Below are 20,473 nucleotides of genomic sequence, written 5' to 3'. Positions count from 1 at the left end.
CTGTAGTCCATGGTGTTTGGTTACTTTTTCAGTTAGTGAGGGTAACCAGAGGGTTGCAATTGGTGGTGCCTGGGATGGAGTGTCAAGAAGATGAATCAAAAATTCACATGCAGATCTTGCCCCCTAAACATCCAGCCCAAGAGTTTGGAGCCCTTGGAAAAGGCACCTCCTTCCCCTCCCCTGTCCTCACTGGGGTCTGGTCCCAAACTTCTCCATATGCATGGAGCCTCCCAGGGCTCCCAGCAGGGGATGGGCTGTGTTTGCAGTGTCTTCTTTTCCACGAAGGTGAAAGCCCTTTATCTTTATTCCGCAGAGCTAGACGGGTGGTAACAATGAAAAAAAAAATGGGGGGGGGCCTGGGGGGGCCACAGGTGAAAGGCGTTCCGTGGTTCTAATGCATTCAGACTTCCAAGAAGAATTTTGCTGCGAGGCCTTCATGAGAAGCTTTTGAGGAAATTCGTAGCTGAGGGATGAGAAGTGTTGTGATAGTCTGTCCTTTATAAAAACCTGGTTGTGGGATAGGGCTGAGTGAAGGGTCAGTTTCTCCAGCGGAAGGGGGTAACCACAGTCTACTCTTGGCTGTGGCATAGGATTGGTTAATTATGTTCATTTTAGGGGCCAGTGCCGTGATGCAGTAGGTTAATCCGCGGCCTGTGGTGCTGGCATCCTATACGGGCACTGGTACAAGTCCCCGCTGCTCCACTTCTGCCAGCTCTCTGCTATGGCCTGGGAAATCAGTAGAAGATGGCCCAAGTCCTTGGGCCTCTGCATCTGCATGGGAGACTGGGAAGAAGCTCCTGGCTCCTGGCTTCAGATCGGTGCAGCTCTGACCGTTGTGGCCGTTTGGAGAGTGAACCAACGGGAGGAAGACCTTTCTCTGTCTCTCCCTCTCACTGTCTGTAATTCTACCTCTCAAATAAATAAATAAAATCTTTAAAAAAATTATGTTCATTTTAGGATTTCAGGTTTTTTTTTTTTTATGGTCTTATTAAGTAAAAATCAATATTATCCCCATCTCTTGCTTTTGGATCTATTTTTCTGGGGACCTCATTAGATAACTTTTCTACATTGTTTGTTGCAAGTTACAGAAATTCAATTCTAGCTGATTTTTTTTTTTTTTTTTTTGATAGGCAGAGTTAGTGAGAGAGAGAGAGACAGAGAGAAAAGATCTTCCTTCTGTTGGTTCACCCCCCAGATGGCCACTACGGCCGAAACTATGCCGATCTGAAACCAGGAGCCAGGTGCTTCCTCCTGGTCTCCCATGCGGGTGCAGGGGCCCAAGCACTTGGGCCATCCTTCACTGCCTTCCCGGGCCACAGCAGAGAGCTGGACTGGAAGAGGAGCAACCGGGACTAGAACCCGGGGTGCCGGCGCCGCAGGCGGAGGATTAGCCTAGTGAGCGTGGTGCCGGCCTTCTAGCTGATTTAGGCAAAAATAACTGTTGAGTCATATAACCAACATGTTGGGTGTATATGGAAAACTTCCTCTTTGTTTTCTCTGCAGGTCTTCCTTGTGGCTTTGTTGTTCACTAGTCTCTTTCACATATAGGGGACGGGGCTTGATGTTGGGGGAGCAGACAGGATATAGGTGATGTTCTACATCTTTCCAGCTTTGCAGAAGAAACTTTTTTTTTCCCCTAATTTAGTAACAAACCAGACTGTGCCTATCTGAGTTCTGTGACCATTGGTTTAGCTAAACTGTGTGGCTGAGGTGATGGGAGCAGGCAGGGAAGAGTTACCTCCAGAAAAGGTGAGATGCATTTCCCAGTTTTGTTCCTTTTTTCTGATTGTAGTCATTTACTAGTACATATTCTGGATGCTAATCTGTTTGTTTGTTTGTTTTGTTTTAAAGATTTATTTATTTTTAAGGCAAAGTTAGATGGAAAGGCAGAGAGAAAAATCTTCTATCCACTGACTTCACTCCCTGTATGGGTGCAATGGCCAGGGCTGGGCCAGGCCAAAGCCAAGAGCAGGAAGCTTCATCCTGGTTTCCTACCTGAGTGCAGGGGCCCAAGCACTTGGACCATCCACCACTGCTGTCCCAGGTGCATTAGCAGGGCTCTGGAGCAGAAGTGGAGCCACTGGTACAGGAACCTGGGCCCATGTGGGATGCTGGTGTCCCAGGCAGTGCCTGCAGCCCCTACACCACTTAGCCAGGGCACCTCCCCTGACCCCTTCTTAATCCTTTTTTTTTCTGTTGTGGGGAATGGGATCCTTGGCTGGATTTATTCCAAGTTCTTGCCTTGGCTTGAGGGAAGAATTCAAAGCAAAGATTTAGCTAGCAGTGCTGGAAGGTAGGACTTATTTAAAAAGATGGTAGACATTCAGACATGAATGCAGGCTGCCCCAGCAAAGTTTGAGTCATTCCTTTATAGGGTAGGGAATGGGTCCCTAATCGAATATACAAATGGGGTGGAGCTTGGACAAGGTGTCACCACACAAGGTGGTCTTCAGGAAGGTGTCATGGTGTCTCCACATGGGGTGCAGCGTGCACGTGGTCATCATGGTGCCTAGTGCAGGAGGGGCAGTGAGGCTCTGGTCCATGTTGGGGAGTGGGTGTGCTGTCTGCAGCCATGTTGGGTCAGCAGGGCAGGGGGCAGGGTTTTAGGTGATGCTGGGCTCTGGCACATCTCTGTTCCTTGTCACTCACTGACTACCTCCACACCCAGGATCAGTTCAGTAGATTGCAAATGTCTTCTCCCATTTTGTTTATGGTATCTTTTGTTATAAGGAAATTTAAAATTGTAACACAAATTTCTCAGTCTTTTTCATTGACAGTGTGATTTTTATTTCAAGAAGTGCTTTTTGCTATCTCACAGTCATAACGACAATTGCACTTTCCTCTTTAATCCATTGAAAGTCCAATTTTATGTATGTTGGGAATTAAGGATCTAATCTTTCTTCTACAGAGTCAGTTGGCTCAGACTTTTATTGAATCCTTTTTCTGCTGATTTCCAATGCCATTCTGGTCACATGACAATTTTTCACCTATATGGATCTGTTTGTTAGCTCTTTAGTTTGTTTAATTGTTGTCATCTGAACCCGCATCAAACACATGCTGTTTTAATTACTGTAAGTTTATAATATATCTTGATAGAAGGTGGTAGCAGTCCCTTGTCTTACTATTCAGAATTGCACTCTTCCACATTGCTGCTGTTCTTGGCCCTTTTATTGTCTCCCCCAAATTTTAATGTAGCTTGTCAAGTTCCACAAAAAGTGTGATTGAATGTGAGAGAATTTCCATCTTTGCAATATTAGGTCTTCCTATGCGTGAACAGGACGTGCCTCTCGTTTGTTCAACTCTTCATTCGGATCCTTTAATTATTCTCAGTGATCTATTCCTTAGAGGTGTTACATTTACTTTGTTAGGTTTATTTCTGGGAATCATTATTTTTTTGTTGCTTTTTAAAACCGCAGTGCCTTATTAATTACAGTTTCTAGTTATTTGTTGCTGGTGTACGGGGATGTGTTAGCTTTCTCTTTTTTTAATTGACCATGTATTTCCCTGAACTGATTCCCAATCCTGTCTGCCTGGAAAATGATGACTTATTCTCTAAGACTTGGCTCAGACTCCATCCACTGAATGTCCCAGAGAGCCAGATGCTTTTCTGTATTGTTTTCTTCAACATCATAATGTACTTACTGGCTTTTGTTTGTGCTGTAGATCATGGAGGGTAGGGGTTGTTGTGTCTTACCTACTTCTAGTACATAGTGTGGTGCAGCTCTCATATACTCAGAATTCACACATCATTACCCAAATGGGTAACTATGTGAAAAACTTTAATATCAGTACACAGAGCAAAAAATAGTTTCTTTTCTTGGAGCTCTGATCCGTTTTTCCCCCCTCTGATTGTTTATTTTTGTTTGTTTCTTGGTTTTATTTTTGTTTCATGTAAGCTTCTTTAGTTCTAACTTTTCCTTTTAGTAACATTTTAATGAAGAGCAATGATAACAATACTAGTATGTACCAAGCACTTACTGTATGCTGGTACACAGCATGTCACATTTGTTAACTCATTTAATCCTCACCACCACCCCACGAGAGACAGTTTTGTGACATCATTGCCATTTGACAGATGAGGTGGTTGCTCTGTGTGGCCTGGGGAGTTAGCATTTCCGGCAAGCAATGATTTTTCTGTCTTCAGTATACTAAGATTTCATGGAGGTAGGATTTAAAGTGTGCCTGAAAGTTTGGAAATACCCTTCAACTTGTTCTTTTGTATATAAGAGTGAATAATAAGGTCTGTAATTGCTCTTTCATTGGACAGTATCTGAAAAATAATCACATTTCCTTTCCACATGGTTGTATGCTATTAGAAGTAAAATTGGCTTAACTCATCTCAGGGGTCCAAGTGGAAATCTTTGGTAAAAGGTGTCAGAGGAAAGTGAAGATGGGACAGGCTGGCCCTTCAGAGCCCCCTGAGTTCCTTGGATTTGTTTGTCAAGACAGCTTGCATTTGCATTTTAAGGCAGGCACAGATGCAGGCCATGGTAATTTAATCAGGACAGGTTAATAAGACCATAGTAAATAAATCAGCGGTGACCCATGGCTCCCGCCAGCTCCTGTTGTTCTGCGTTACTATCACTCAGGTCTGGTAGCCATGGGCCTGGCTGCTAGGTGGGGTATTTATTTCTCCTTCTGATAGGATAACTCGAGTATTGCATAAAATAATTAAATTGTCATGACGGGATGTCGGCAAATGGTCCTGGTCCTTTGTTCCTTCTTCAAGGTAAACAGCTGCTGTTGGCTTCTGAAAAGCTAAAAGTGATCCAATATGAAGGCTGTGTCCGTCATGTAGAAATCAGAGGCTTGATTAATATTGTAGCCTGTAGCTTTGTGATATGTGTGGTTTAAATTAGACCTTTGCAGTCATTGTGCTGAGTTGATGCAAGCACATTAATGACATAATTTCTGGTTGCTGCATCACATTTCTGCAGTGTGTCCTTTGTATTCCACTCACATTAATTGAAGTAATTTTGCCAGTGAAGCGTGTTTCAAACCTCTGCATTTAAATTGAAATTTTAATTCCCTTATTGTCTTGAAAAGACGGCTGAAGATGCCTTGTTACAGGTTTCATTATCACTCAAAACACTCCAGCTGCTAGTTCTAATGTACAATGACTGATTAATTCTGGGCAGAATTATTAATATAAGAATAGCGGCTTCCTCCCAGTGGCATGAGCTAACCAGGAAGGTATTTCATGATGGTTAATATGTTTATAAAGTTTTTTTGAAAGGAAAATTTGTGTAGAAGTCTGCATCTAACTAAAATTGTACAGAAAGCTTTGCAGCCACTTTCACAAGTTCTGATTTATCAGCCCATAGAAGTCAACCCATAATTGCATTCAATCAGTGAAAACCACGCTGGTGTAAGTACTGTTGAAGCACTTCAGCTGACAGTCGCAAGCCTTGTGACTAAAGTAATTTTTTTTCCCATTTCTAAGCTTCCCTGAGATTGGTGAGATTTTGAATGTCTCTTAATCATTTTTCTCTTTATTTATATGCCTCTTAAAAAAGAATCCATCCATAGCTGTATAGTCAGATAAGGATTGTGATGATGATTATAATAACATATTTATGTCGCTGCATTCTTCCCAGAGGATTTCAGAGAGCTTTGTTGAGGAAATGCTGTAGTGGAATTATTTCACTTAAACTATAAGAGTGCGGCCGTATCTGTGATAAAGAGACTAAGCTAGCTATTTAATTTTCATAGATTTCTCAAATCCTGTAAGTAAATGAAAATAAATATATGAGAATACTTCAAACAGGTCATGGAAAATGGAATTAAAAGGTAAGTTTATCTTAGTGCAGAATTTTTTTTAGAAATCCATACATATTTTTCCATAATTTGCATTTTCCATGTTCTTTTTGAAGGCTTCTCTATGCCTGGATTTCAGGGTTTTGTTTGCATCAAAATAAAATTACTTTTTAAATTTATGACATTTTTGAAGGACCCTCCTATTGGTAGCATTTTCACTTTGCAAATCCTTGGAAATTTGGGGGTAACATTGAGGATTGTGAATGGCAGCACCTGCCTTAGCTGGGGGCCAAGTGAGCCTATGCCTGAATCCCAGCTTTGACTGTTACCAGCTGGATGCCTGGTGGCTAATTAATTTATCTTTGCTAAAAGCTGGAATTAAGAATAATGTTACTTAGAAAATTCATAGAAAAAATGGAATTAAAAATCATTCATTTTGGTGCACAAAATTTGAAATCGATGCCTAGTTTTTTCATAGTATTCATTGTCCATGAGATTTTGAAGACCCCTCTATACCTCCAAAGGTTGCTGACTATTAGATATTAAGTCAATATATAAAATATTTACATATACGTAGTAAGCTCTTTGAAATGTTTATAACTAATTGGTTATTTTTATTGCTAGTGTAGAAAAGGATATGATGATTGCTCCCATGTTATAATCTCAAAAACTGTTCTGGAGGCCAAACTGCTTTGAGCAAGTAAAGGAGTTGAAGTAGGGCTAAGCGTTTTTTGGACTCGTCTTCCTTTTGGCCCAACATGGACGTGTACCTGCATGAAAAACTGGCGTATCTAAAGTCAGAAGAACTGCTGCAGGTCGAGAAAGATTTTTCTCGGAAAGCATGGATGATGTCCAAGACCCAAAGTTCTATGCCATTTTTGGGGGATTTGGCATGGACATGTTACGGATTCTGTGTCATAGTTACTTATTTATCTTAATGTCAAATTTATGTTCATAGGGAATGCATGGGTTGTATAATTGTAAGCAATGCAATCTGTTGGTAAACTCTCCAAGATCATCTTGTTGCAAAATCTACTCTTAGGTAACGAAATGTGTTAATCTGGGCGTTGTAATTAGAGATAAACCAGTTCAATATGAGAAGCTGCTTATCAAAAATGTTGATTTTAGTGTTAGAGTAGTTGATCTTTCTGTGAGTACTTTGACAGTAGAACCAGTAGACCACAAATAGGGGTAGACAGTAGAACACAGTAGATACAAATAGGAGTCACTCCTATTTGTGTCAGTAGAACGGTGTCATTAGCAAGTAAACTGATCTTATTTTTTCATTATGGGAAAGGGAAGATGTGATGATGTACCTACTATCAAACGATCAGTGTACATGTAAGAAAAAAAGGACCCAAAACATACAGCCTTTTTGTGTGGTTTGAGCGTTTCTGAGATCTCACAGAATTTGTTTCGATGGGGGGTGGGGGTGGAAGAGAGAGAGAAGCTGACAGATTTCCCGTCTGCTAGTTCATCCCCTAATGGCCACAATGGGCTGAGGCTGGAGCCAGGGACCAACAATTGAGCCATCACCTGCTGGCTCCCAGGGCCTGCATCAGCAGGAAGCTGGAGCTGACACTGAAACCTAGGTGTGTTCTGATGAGGGACCTGGGCATCTTTTTTTTTTTTTTTTTTTTTTGACAGGCAGAGTGGACAGTGAGAGAGAGAGAGAGAGAGAGAGGTCTTCCTTTTCCAGTGATTCACCCCTCAATCGCCACTGTGGCCAGCGCACCACGCTGATCCGAAGCCAGGGGCCAGGTGCTTCCTCCTGGTCTCCCACGGGGGTGCAGGGCCAAAGGACTTGGGTCATCCTCCACTGCCCTCTCGGGCCACAGCAGAGAGCTGGACTGGAAGAGGAGCAACCGGGACAGAATCCGGCGTCCTGACCGGGACTAGAACCCTGGGGTGCCAGCTCCGCAGGCGGAGGATTAGCCTAGTGAGCCACGGCGCCACCCGAGACCTGGGCATCTTAACCCCTACACCAAATGCCTGCCTTTCACAGAACTGTCTCCCCCGCACCCTTCATTATTCGGGGAATAGTATTGAGCTGAGCTGGAACATTCCAATGAACTTCTTGGAGTTAGCCTGAAATGTTCCACTATTTTGCACAGATTTCTTCACAAAGTGATAAAAATACACACATGTCAATAATGAAATAACCATCACAAAAGCCCCTCAGTTCCTGGTGCAGAATATCAGTACGAAAGACCTAGGTATTATGCTAATAATTGATCAGGAATGAATTGGTCACCTATTTTGATATTCACAGGGTTGAATCTGTAATGTGAGATGGTGCCACCGTGATCACTTCTGTTGCTGGAATGTGTATTTGGCAAGGCAGCCTTAACCTCGAGGGAGAGGGAGTGAGTGAACAGCTGGTGTCTCATAGCATGATGCACGTTGTGGAGAGGAATAGAAGGGGAGAGTAGGAATAGTAGCACAAGCGTAGAGGTGTGGTTTGCTGTTGAGTAAGGTGTCAGCTGTAGATACTTCCAGCTTCACGCGGGAACCCCTGTTCTCTCAAACGCCTACATCTGAGCTTCCCTCCAAAAAGGTTTGGGAAAAGCTGAAAATAAAGTTATTGAGTGGTAACTTTAGGTTTTGTGTCCAAAACGAGTAGGTTTATTTGTTGACAGCCTTATTCTTCTCTGAAACAGAAGAAAAGCACGGCTTTGTAGAAACTCTTTCTCATGCTGCTCAAAGTGTTTTTATTTAAATTTGTTTTTGAAGACTGAGGTCTCTAAAACCAGTTTGATGGGCACCTGGTTATTGTATTAGGTTTTCTTCCCTTTTATTTTGCCTTTTTTTTTTTTTTTTTTTTTTTGACAGGCAGAGTGGATAGTGAGAGAGAGAGAAACAGAGAGAAGGGTCTTCCTTTTTGCCGTTGGTTCACCCTCCAATGGCCGCTGCGGCCGGCGCATCTCGCTGATCTGAAGCCAGGAGCCAGGTGCTTCTCCTGGTCTCCCATGCGGGTGCAGGGCTCAAGCACTTGGGCCATCCTCCACTGCCCTCCCGGGCCACAGCAGAGAGCTGGCCTGGAAGAGGCCAACCGGGATAGAATCCAGCGCCCCAACTGGGACTAGAACCCCGTGTGTTGACGCTGCAAGGCAGAGGATTAGCCTGTTAAGCCATGGTGCCGGACTCTTTTTTTTTTTTTTTTTTTAAGATTTATTTATTTGAAAGAGAGAGAGAGAGAGAGAGATCCCCTATCTATTGGTTCACTCTCCAGATGGTCAACAACAGCTGGAGCTGAGCCCATGCGAAGCCAGGAGCCAGGAACTTCTTCCGGGTCTCCTACACTGGTGCAGGGACCCAAGCATGTGGGCCATCTTCTACTGTTTTCCCAGGCCATAGCAGAGAGCTGGATCGGAAGTGGAGCAGTTGGGACACGAATGGGCGTCCATATGGGATGCTGGTGCTGCAGGCGTAGGAGTAGCCCACTACACCACAGTGCCAACCCCTTGTTTTCATTTTTTTTAACCCATTGTACATAAGACTCTTTTATCTTAAAGCTGGTAAAAATTTTGTTTTTTATTGCACTAAATCATATAAAGTTCAGCAGTTTTTATTTGGCTTGCTTGTCAATAGCACAGTCATTTCTACACCGAACCTCAGGGCATCCCTTGGGATTTGTACAGCCCAGGCCACATCCTAGGCTGAATGAATCAGAGGCCCTGGGGATGGGCCACTGGTCTCAGTGAGTATCGACATTGTCCAGTTGATGCCCATGTGCAGACAACTTTGGAGCTGTTGGTGAAGGGCGTAGCTCGTGCTGTGAATAGAGAAAACTGTCCCTGTCTTCATTTAACTCCAGGTCTAAGTAGTTAGGCACCAAATGTACATGGGAACATGCATCACAGGGTGGTGTTCCCGTTTGGAGAGGAGCTGCTATGGTGCTGGCCTCTGCTAGAGTTTGGAGATGCAGCTGATCAATACGTGGCTCTTCTGCTTTTGCAGCCTGATTATTTAGTTGAGACAGGTTTAGTGGGGCAGGTGTTGTGGCACCATGGCTTAAGCTGGCACTGGGGATGCCCCCGTGCTTTATTAGAATGCCTAACATGGAGCCCTGCCTCTGCTTCTGATCTAGCTTCCTGCAGATGTTCCTGGCAGTCAGGGGTGGTGGCTCAAGAACTTGGGTCCTTTTCTCTGTGTGGGAGACCCAGATGGAGTTTCTGGCTCCTGGCTTTGGCCTGGCCCAGCCCAGCTATTGCAGGCATTTGATGAGTTAACCAGCAGGTGGAAGATCTCTCTCTCTCTCTCTCTCTCTCTCTCTCTCTCCCCCCCCCCTCCCCTCCTGTCTCTCTCTCTCTCTCTCTCCTTGTCTCTCCTCCTCTCTCTCTTCTCTCTCTCCTTCTCTTCCCTCTCCCTCCCTCCTCTCTTCCTCTCCCACTATCTCTCCTCTCTCTCTCCCTTTCTCTCTCTCTCCCTCTCTCCTCCCTCTCCCTCTGTCTGTTGCTCTGCCTTTTTAATAAATAAAAACAAATAATTAATTTTAAAAAAATCCCAAGTTTAGTTTAATAGTTAAATTAGATGCTTCTCAGCTTGGGACTGGCGACTTGGTGCTCTTCAGATCTGTCATCTGATGCTCTGATCTGTGCATCTTTGCTGTGTGTCCTTATGTGACTTATTGAAGGGATTTAATGACTTGCAAGTGGGGCACAGATTTATTAACTGATGAGTACTGATATCTCTATATCAACCTACCTACCTACCTACTTATCTATGATGTGGCGTGGCGGAGGCAAAATGGATGTGAAAGCAAGACATTCTTCATTCTGACCCTCAGTAACGTGCCAATTCCGTGAGCATAGACGAATCACCTCTCTCTTGTTTAGTGTCCTTATCTGTACGGTGGACAGGCACCTACTTACCTCGAGTACATTACAGCATGGCTGTGAAAATAGAGGTGAAATATCGTATGGGAAAAGCGCTGTGGACAATGGAAAGCAGTATGCAGGTTTGAAGTGGGGGGTGGCATCACCACCACCATCCCCACTACCCAGTGCCAAGTAAAAAGAAAAGGCACCGCCCGGGGTTGTGCTGAGCTCGCTCTTTTCTGGCTCTGCCATCACTGATGCACACATGTTCAGGCAGGTAAACTGTGTGTGTGTGTGTGTGTGTGTGTGTAGGAGGAATGAGCTTTGTTAAGAGTAACACCCAAGGCTTTGCCGACACCCTTCATCGTATTGATGATTTCAGCCTCGTGTATGGCCTTCCTGAATGGGTTTTTGATTGGTCAGTCCATAGCCAGACAGGAACCAGATACTTGTGTAAGTTGCAGCCGAGGACAGCCCATGCTGTAGATAAGTAAGCTGTCAATCTCCACTTGATGATGGCCTGAGAGTACCGATCAGGAGCGTTTGCTTGGCTTCCCAAGATAGAAGGAGCTTGTTAAAGAAGTCAATTTTCTCTGAGACTCATCCCGATACTAATTACTTGTGGTTGCCTAGCTCTTAAAATGAAAACAAGCCATCTCTCTCCTACATTCCTGTGTGAGAATTTAAGAGTTCGTGTTAGGAGAGAGCTAAGTGCTGTGCTTTTCTAATGGATTTGTGGCTCTCGCAGAGTGTGGGCGAAATTGTCTTAAGTGTGAGCCGGAAAGGATTCCCAGAGCCACCCCCTTTGCCAACTCTTGAGAGGAAAGTTCTGTAACTTCTCTTGTGCCAAGAATTGCACGTAAGGGGTCAGTGACTTGGGGCCCTCAATAAAAGAATGTCCTTGCTGTTGGTCGCCTCTCTCGCACGTTGGAGCAGAAGACTAGATTTAATTCTCTCTCGGCGGAGCGCTGGTGGGAACTGGGAGTGGAGGGGACCATGAGGTAAAGAACAAGGAAGGATTTTTTTCTGAAACTTTTCCATAGGCAATTTACAATTCTTTTCTTTCCTGTAAGGTATTAGGTATCGCTAATTGCATCAGGAAGGCAATTGTAAACAGTTCTGGGCCATTTATAACACGGCTCTTAATTTGGCATTCTGCATCAGAACTCCTGAATAGGTGTGTGACTTTGGAGTTGGGAGTCTACTTGTAGATTTTATGTAAAGGAAAGAGTAAAGAATTTTAATTGTTCTGTGTTTGAGCGATATGTGCACAAGGATATTTATCCCACACTATGATTTATGAAATAGAAAAATGAGCAGTGAGTGAAGTGTAGGGGATTGGTGTGAGTCACTTGTGGTTTATTCATATGAAAATCCTAAAAAATGATATGGTTATTTAGGGATGCGCGTACCTTAACTAACGTATTGCCAAATGGAAAAAAATATGTTTTAAGAATCCCATTTGTTGGGACTGGTGCAGTGGCACAAGTAGGTTAATCCTCTGCTGCAGCGTCGGCATCCCATATGGCGCTGGTTCTAGTCTCGTTGCTCCACTTCCAATCCAGCTCTCTGCTGTGCCCGGGAGGGCAGTAGAGGATGGCCCAAGTGCTGATGGTCTCCGTGTGGGAGACACGGAAGAAGCACCTGACTCCTGGCTTTGGATTGGCGCAGTCCGGCCATTGTGGCCATTTGAGAGTGAACCAATGGAAGGAAGACCTTTCTCTCTGTCTCTCCCTCTCACTGTCTGTAATTCTACCTCGCAAATAAAATAAATAAAATCTTAAAAGAATCCCATTGTTGCAAAAACTTTGCATGGAGAAATGGAAGAATCAGGTGAAAAAATATATATTTATATTATATCTGATGGTGAGAGGACGGACTTGCTTTATAATCATCTATGTCTTATGTCTTTCAGTTTTTTTTTTGATTGAAACTGTATTTTATAATTTGTTAGAGACATGAAGTTGAAGAACTTCTGGGCCTCACTTAGGTCTCTAGAACTGGAGTGGTACCCAGACTAACATTGAAAGAACTCCAACAATAGAAAGTTTCCCGTTTCATCTCTCTCATATTGGTCATTGGTGAGGCTTGGGTTGTAGATTATCTCAGAAGACCCGGCTGCCCAAGCTTTAATAAAACATGGGAATTAATTTGTGGTGTAAGCCCTGATGTTCAAGGAAGAAGATAAAACAATAAAAGAGGAGGACCCCCCCCCCCCAAAAAAAAAAAAAAAAAAGCGTGCGACTAACCTTAATAAACAGCATGCTTTTAGAACAAGTCTTTGCTTCAGGCCATGATGGGTGACACCTTGCATGGCCTAAAATCACGTTTGATCTCTCTTGAGTTTTGTTGTCTAAGATAGATTTGACGATACAGTGAAGAAGAAATGTACAAGCAAATGGCCTTTTCTTTGGCAGCACTTTTGATCTTGCAGGCCCCCCTCCCTTCATTCCACTTATCAATAACTCATCTCATTTGCTTTATCCTGTAAATTCCATTATCTCCCGGGCCAGTCTATTGCATTAAGCCGTTAGTCCCTAATATCGCCTCATTTACATTGACACATGCTTGACCCCAGCCGTTCTCCTCTTTTTGTTAATGCACCAACAAGCACTGATATCTCTCTGAGCATTATCATTTGGCTGTTAGCTCAACTAATAACAGCCCTTCATCTGAGCTGATGAAGGTTTATTAAATAAAGCCATACAATAACCCTGGCAGTAATGAAGGGAGAGGGGCGGCAGACAGCATCCTGTTTGTAATGGTGAGAGGTGCTGAGTCTGCATTATAGGTGTGGGTTTCCTGAGGAGATGGGGCTCCTCAATGGGTCTGATCAATATTATGTTGTCAACTGATATAGAATGGGACATTTTTGATTGCTGGATTGATCACTGTTGATTAACATCCAGGGTGAGGAGTTGGGGGAGAAGGTGTACTTGCTGGAGGCACTTGGCCTTGCCCTGTGACACAGCCTTCTTGGGAAGTCTGTCGTAGGTACAGATTGTCGATAGCTCCAAGACCTTCGGGTGATGACGAGACTCCTACAGGGGAGCCAGAAACAGCTTCCTTTTCTCCAGTGAAGCTAGGATCAGGGGTTGTATTGCTGTAGATTCCCCCAAGACTCACACTGTAGCCCTGAGCCATGCCATGCGTGGGTTCCCTTTATTCTCTCTGGTGTGTACCATGCTTGATTCCCCTCCCAAATTTTAAAAATGATTGTATTTATTTATTTGAAAGGCAGCGTGAAAGAAGAGAGAGAAAGTACCTTCCGCTATTTCACTCCCTAAATGACTACAATAGACAGGTCTGCTCCAGGCTGAAGCCAGGAGCCCAGAGCTCCATCCAGGTCTCACATGGGTAACAGGGCCCCAAGTAATGCACCTTCTCAGATACATTAGCAGGGAGCTGGATTGGAAGCAGAGTAGCTGGGACTCAATGTGGGATGCTGGCATCGCAAGTGGAGGTATAACCTGCTGCACCCGCAGCACCTGCCCTCTGATCAACATTTCTGTGTGAAGACCAGCTGGCTCCTGTGGTAGTCAATTTCACGCTGTAAAGCAAGTTTAGTAGATGAAGTTATCAAGTTTAAATTTAACAATTGGAATTGTGAACATGGGTTTACCTGCTTCCAATTTTATGTCCGTACATGTGGTTTTGTGGTTTGCTAGTAAAACTCTTCCCTGTTTATGTAATACAGTTAAATATATAGGGTTATATAAAGGCCACAGTGCTGTGATGTCCCAGATAGATCAAGCTTTGCAGACTTGCTCCTAAAACTTTTCAGTCTAAAACAACAAGAAAGAGGCTCTGTAAGAAATGAATTTATTCGGGAATCAGTGAGATGATGACCTGGATACACATGCTGTGGTGAATCGTAGGTACCTCGCATGAGGCAAAGAAAAGCAGGGGTTTTTAAAGGTAAAATGAGGAAGGATTACTTACATTCTTTTCACACTGTTATCCTTGGCTGCAAGGACTCATAGCAGGGGTGGGGTCAGTCCCAGGTTGAATGGGCAGAATCAGTTTCTGTGTAGGGTTGCAGTAGCCTTTGCACATGGCTGTGGTTTACAGGGGGTCCTTGTGACCCTCTCTGTCATAGACATGTGATTCAGGGGCTTCCTTTATGGCCCCTCCCCAACCTCATTTTATTAGAGCTTGGCACAAGTGACTCTGTTTTGATGCTGACAACCCATAGGTTGAACCGTAGGAAGCAGCCAATATCTGCTCATTGTGAAGTTGTAAAGACAATATTTTCATGTGGTTCCAGTGAATACCTGGCAGGTTTCTTGCTTGTTTTTATTTTGTTTTCTTTAAGCTGTACTGAGTTTGCTTTACTAGTTGCTGTTTGATACAGATCAAAATTTCTGCTTTGGGAAATAAGCTGTAGCAATCTAGAAGTGGTTGGTAAATGAATGACCTGGGATTCCCTACTTCATGTGTGTTAAATGTGTTCTCTGTGATATCGAACAACCCCTAAAAGTGGTTGGAGGACTTACTATACAACTGCCCCCTCTCATCCTCCTGTCTTCCCCACCCTCAACTGGGTCTGCTGGCCTGGTGGGCAGAAAGTGGATCCCTGTCACTGGGGTGGTAGAAGAAAGGAGGAGTTTACTCTAGGGCATAGAAAGACGCCAGGCAACTGTTCCTAATTCCTGGGCTTCCTGTGCGGTGAGTGCTTAGGAGTGAATGTCCTTATGGATTGAAGCTGGGACTTGTCCAAGTTCCTGGTTGGTCTGCAGTGCTCATGGGTCCTCCTTTAATTGGTCAGCAATGTCATGTCCTTTAGGGAATTTTAATGATGGTAAAGTGGGCTCCAGTCAGTCTAGGGGCATCTGAGGACCCTGTGCAGGTGGTCGTTATTTTGCCTGGGGCCTACGGTTCCTGGGAAAGAAACATGTCAAGACCAGACCAAGGTGTTTTCTATTGCAGAAACAAGCGAGCTCGTGGGGCCTGTGGAGCAGGTGGAGAAGGCCCTTATAGGGCCAGCTGCACCACTCCCATAATTCTGTGGGGATCTGCATTCACGGCGCTGGGTAGGGGCTTGGTTTCACCAGCTTGCTTAGAGGTGGGTCTCAGTCATTCTGCATTCACAGAGGGGCTTGGAGGCTTCTTGTGCCCATCTGGGGCTCCCGGAATCGGAAGGTGGACCCTTGAGGGTAGAGAGCTGTCAGGGTAAGAGGAGGGGCAGGCTGGAAGCCATCGGATTTGGCCTTCCAACACTTCAGGAGCAGCAGGCAGAACCTGGGGTTCTGGGGTGTTTTTCTTTTGCCAACAGCTGAAGTGTTTTGTTCTTTCATCTAGTTGAGACTTCAGAAAGTATGCTTGTTTGGCTTCTGTGGACTTATATGTATCTGTAGGAAGAAAGAAGGTTCTCTGGCATAGTCCCGTTTCTTATCTTTCCTATTGGATCTATGGGTTGGGCCAGGCCAAGGTTTTCCTGGTTGTGTTGGTTATGTTATCTTACCAGGAAAACGCTTCCTGACATCCACTTACTGACTTACTGAAAACTGACACAGCGTTTTGGAGCCCTATATATCAGTGTCTTGAAGCAAATAATTTGTTTTGGACTCAGCATTGGTGGTACATTCGCTTTCTTTAGAGCGTTGCCAAAATAAGCATTTTCATCCGGGAGCCGATCCCTTAGTTACTAGGATGGTTTTTACTGACTTAGAAGTGCTTCTTTGCTCGTTGGTTTGAACTTCAGATCTTATAGAGACCGTGAACTCCGATGAGTCACCTTGGTGAGGTCTAGCTCACTGCGATCGCCGGTGGTTTCCTTTATCACTGCTCGTTAAAGCAGCCGCTGTGGCGAACAGCTTCGGTGTTCCTCCGAAAGGTAAACCGTGGCCGCTGGTTCATCCAGAGGACAGAAGTAGATCGTCTTACCCAGGGAGCGTGAGCAAGACAGGCTGAAGACAGGCGCTTAACTCTGAAACAGTAAGTTCTTAGATTTCAGGTTACAAGGAGATTGAGAAAAAGACATTTGGGGAGGAAAATTCGAAAGTACAGTAGCTGCTCATTACAGAGATTTTTCTTTGTTATAGAATTATTTCTCAAGGCCAGATTTCTTAAGTGCTTAAGTTTATTTTGTAACTGCACATTTGACCTAGTTTTGAGCTATAGAAACATTTTTCAGAATTTCTGGTTTCTTTTTTAACATGGGTATATTTCTAATAGCAAAATGTGCTGTTCAACATGTGTTAAAACATTTTGAAAATGTTTGCTTATCTTTGTAATTCTCAAGGAAATGCTTGTTTTTAGCTCTAAAACAGATTTCTGTTATCTGTATTTCTATGAGCAGTTTCCAACTGTGTTAACTAGAATACCAATATTCTGTTAGATGATAATAGGTATCCAGTGAAAAAAATTTCCCTGCTAGCTGTATCTTTTTTTCTTCCCGTTTATTTAAGAAAATATATGTAAGGAAAATGCCATCTACTTGACTCTTGTCATTGGGTAGTAATCTAAGAAATGGTGTAGGTTGCTCAGCATCGTGGCATAGCAGATTAAGCAGCAACTGAAAACAAAGGCATCCCCTATCAGAGTGCCTGTTTGAGTCCTAGCTGCTCTGCTTCCCATCTGTTTCCCTGCTGGATAAATAAATGAATCTCTTTTTTTGGGGAAAAAAAAAGTGGGAATTTGGTGCCGTGGTTAAGATGCCACTTGGGATGCCCACATCCCCGCTCAGAGTGCCTGCTTTGTGTAGAGGCTTCACTTCTGATACAGCTTCCTGCTAAGGTGTACACGGGGAGGGAGGTACCGGCCCAGGTACTTGGGTCCCTACCATCTCTATAGGAAACCTGGATTGAGTTCCAGGCTCCTGGCTTTGGCCTGGCCCAGCCCTTGTTGTTGCAGATATGTAGGGAGTGAACCAATGGATGGAAGAAATCTACTTCTGTCTCTATATCTGTGTGCCTTTGAAATAAAAACATGGTGGTACACACTGGAGAATCTGTAAGAAGCTGTAAGATCTTTTGGGGGGAATGTATGCATGTTGTTTGAACTGTGAGTAAATGCATACACAGCATTTACCAATTCACTATACTGTGTATGTTGTCTATTTGCTTTTCCATCTGCTATGTCTTGTAATTTAAAAATATATTTGTGATGTCACTCAATGTTGTCTGTCATATTTATGAATCTGATTTTTTTACTTAAAAGGATAGAGGTAAAACACTTCAAGAACATTTTTTTAAAAGATTTATTTTATTTGAAAGAATTGAGGCCAGCGCCATGTTAATCCTCTACCTGTGGCGTCAGCATCCCATATGGGCACTGGTTCTAGTCCCAGCTACTCCTCTCCCAATCCAGCTCTCTGCTATGGCCTGGGAAAGCAGTGGTGGATGGCCCAAGTGCGTGGGAGACCCAGAAGAAGCTCCTGGCTCCTGATTGGCGCAGCTCCGGCTGTTGCGGCTTTTTGGGAGAGTGAACAAACAGAAGGAAGACCTTTCTCTCTGTCTCTTCCTCTCACTGTCTGTAACTCTACCTCTCAAATAAATAAAATCTTTAAAATAGAGTTTCAGAGAGAGAGATGGAGAGAGAGAGCTTCATCTGCTGGTTCACTCCTCAAATGGCCATAATGGCCAGGGCTGGGCCAGACCAAAGCCAGAGAGCCAGGAGCTTCTTCCTGGTCTCCCACGTGGGCATAGGGGCCCAAACACTTGGGTGTGAGTACTACTTAATAAGGTTATAAACGGAGTAGCCAATATGACCTTGCCTCATTTCTGTAGTTGTAGCTTTTTCAAGGCTTAAGTAAGGGCCAGGAAAGCAATAACAAACAAAACAAACAACTTGTATTTTCCTACAGAAACGAGAGATCCTTCTATGTGTGATAGGACTTAAAGATCCTCCAAGTTCTTAGATTTCCCCTGATTGTGTATATTTTAATTATACTTGTATTTTGGGTCAAGCAGACATATTCGGGAAGTTGATCATTTAAATGGTTACAATGGTTTGCTGAGGCAAAGGACGGTTGCTGAAGATTCTGCATTGAAACCACGTTGGAAATATTCTGAAGTTTCTTCACCCACAGCATAGACTGTCAAAAAAATAATCTTAGCGAGCACTTAGTATGTATCAGACACTAGGCTAAGTGTTTCGTATGAATTAAAAACATTCATTAGGTGACTTTGAAAGTTGACAATGTTGTATCATTTTGTATTTGGAACATGAGCTGTTTGGGTTAAAAATCTCCATGCACATTCCTACAAACAAATCAAGTGTGGATGTGCAGTGGGTGGTTTTAAACCTAAATATCTCAGCTGGATTTAATTACCTTAAGGGATAAGGCTATATGATGGGCCAGTGGTTTACCAAATTATTTTTCGTTTTCTGGATCTTGATGTCACTGAAGGTTAATGCATCCTCTCTTCTCTGCTAGAGCCCGAGTTAAAATCCATTTTGGGGCACAAGTGTAAATGAATTTGTTGTTGCTTTTCCTCCTTGGGGACACTCTGGTCATTTTGTGAGGCCGCCTTTCTGTTTGGAATTGCTGGCAGCGCACACGGGGCCCTGTGGCGCTCTCTCGTAGCAGGGGCGGTTGCAAGTCAGCGTGAAAAGGAGCTGGCAGGCTTCAGAGGGCAGAGCTGCCCAGGGCTTGTCACGAGTCCGTCCCTCGATTCTTTCTTGCTTAACTTAAGGACACGTATTTGCTGCTGACATTTCATGATAGCACATCACAAAACAAGTGATGTGTTGGTAGGAAAGCCATTGCATTGCCCTCCCTATTTCGGGCTGGTTTGCATGTGGTGGTTAGAAAGCTGTCTGTGTTTCCTGTTCCTAGATGGCTCCTTAGACTGCTGAAGATCTGTGGCCAACAGCTTTGTTCCCCAGTGTGTTCCATGGCTGTAATTGTCAATTGCTTTTGTGCAAATACTCTACTCTTTAGGCGCATCATGCTTGGCTGTGTAATTAAATTTAATGGTCTTAAGCTGAAGTGGCCCTAGCGTCTGCTTTTCCTCTGCACCTGTTAGGGCCTCTTAGCTGTGTGACCTGCAGCGGGGACTGGTCCTCGCACGCTAATCTGTCAGGGAGCTCGGCTGTGCTCTTTGCTTCTGCGCTCCGGTTGGAACTGGCTCTGCTCTCTAATTTTTGTGCATCCTTGCTGCTTCCTTCTTCCTATTTTGTTTGTCTCCTCCAAAGAATGTGTAGAGTATGCTCTTTACTTGAAGTTGTTTCCTTTAAAATAAAACGTCTAGGATTTGTCCAAAAAAGCCCACATCAATGATTTTATACATACGAAGAAATAGGCTCCTCCCACTCACGTCGTCTTTCTCTTCCTCGTCAGCTCCCGCACTGAGGTTCAAAGGGAGTCGTTGGAGGTTCCCAGAATCCTTGATCTTCGCTACTTACTGTGGGCATTCGTGCCTCACTTCCATACATTCGGTCCTTTTTGTCCGCTTTCCAGTAGGAGTCTCCCCTCAGCAGTTTCTCTTCTGTTCTTCATTCAAGCCCCATTTCTTCTGTCGGCCAGCACCGGGCCAGACAGAGGTGCTGCCTGCTGCTGTCCGCCTGGGGCGTTTGGTAAAGCCTGCACCCACTCACCTCAGTGGCTGTGAGAAATGAGGGAGCCTGGACGTGGGACAGGCACACATGTGACCTGGCCTCACCCAGCCCTGGCGCCAGCACACAGCGCGCTTCCATTCGTCTTAGTCTGCAAAGGCGAATGTCGGTTAGAAGTGGATTTAGGCCATTAGCACGTGGGGTTCTTGTGCGACTGTGAACAATGCGGTCATGTAATTGGGGAGCTGCCTTCACACGTGTGCCTGCTCAAGCAGTGCACGTGGGATTAGATCGGGTGTGCAGATCTGTTGCCGGGTTTTGCATGTCTTCAGGTCTGTCTGCCTCAGATTGGTTGCCTTACCGTTATCTACCTCCCATGATAAACTCTTCAAGGG

The 20,473-nt window shown here is 44.2% G+C and overlaps 1 protein-coding gene across 2 annotated transcripts in view; it reads left to right on the top strand.

Annotated features, from left to right (window-relative positions):
- The window catches only part of EXOC4 (exocyst complex component 4), an 862,020-nt gene that overhangs the window by 47,595 nt on the left and 793,952 nt on the right, over positions 1-20,473 (top strand). The gene's annotated exons all lie outside the window — the stretch shown is intronic.

This window comes from Lepus europaeus, chromosome 1, assembly GCF_033115175.1.
Source record: "Lepus europaeus isolate LE1 chromosome 1, mLepTim1.pri, whole genome shotgun sequence".
Taxonomy (NCBI): domain Eukaryota; kingdom Metazoa; phylum Chordata; class Mammalia; order Lagomorpha; family Leporidae; genus Lepus; species Lepus europaeus.
The sequence above is the reverse complement of the archived record's forward strand: the minus strand, read 5'-3'. Positions and strand labels throughout refer to the sequence as shown.